A 618-nucleotide genomic window follows, 5' to 3' on the forward strand; every position below is an offset into this window, starting at 1 on the left:
TTGGTGCAGCTCTCTTCTAGCCCCACCTATATCAGATACACCGATGTGATTGGTGCAGCTTGCTTCTGGACCCGCCCATATCATTTGCACCAATGTGATTGGTCCAGCTCGCCTCTGGCCCGCCTATATCAGATAAACCGATGTGATTGGTGCAGCTCACCTCTGGCCCCGCCTATATTAGATACACCAATGTTATTGGTGCAGCCCAGATTCAAGGGCATAGTTAATGAGCAGCATTACTTGATGCTATAGTGACTCGCTGAGCAAATTCAAATTGCGCTCTCAAGAGAACTCTGGATTTCCAGGGTAAGACTTTCCACCAGATGGTAGAACCTGGCTCCAAGAGATTTGTTCCCATTCAGCCACAAGAGCACGAGAGGGGTCCAACACTGATGTTGGGTAATAACTAATTCTGCATTAATTATTCATTCATTAGAATAATTTATAATGACAAATAAATGATTCTGATAAATGAATATTTAAAAAACTAAATTAAAAACGGACAGTCACCCATGTTATGAGCTTGGCGTTGCATGGTCTGTCCACCAGAGGATGCCCTACAACGTCCCTGTTAGCAACACTGATTATTTATTTTGTTAATGTGTTTTTGTTCAAAGG

General features: G+C 42.7%; 1 protein-coding gene across 1 annotated transcript in view; it reads right to left on the reverse strand.

Annotated features, from left to right (window-relative positions):
* Positions 1–618, reverse strand: part of alad (aminolevulinate dehydratase) — a 12912-nt gene that overhangs the window by 7919 nt on the left and 4375 nt on the right. The gene's annotated exons all lie outside the window — the stretch shown is intronic.

The sequence above is a fragment of the Etheostoma spectabile genome, chromosome 16 (genome assembly GCF_008692095.1).
Source record: "Etheostoma spectabile isolate EspeVRDwgs_2016 chromosome 16, UIUC_Espe_1.0, whole genome shotgun sequence".
NCBI lineage: Eukaryota > Metazoa > Chordata > Actinopteri > Perciformes > Percidae > Etheostoma > Etheostoma spectabile.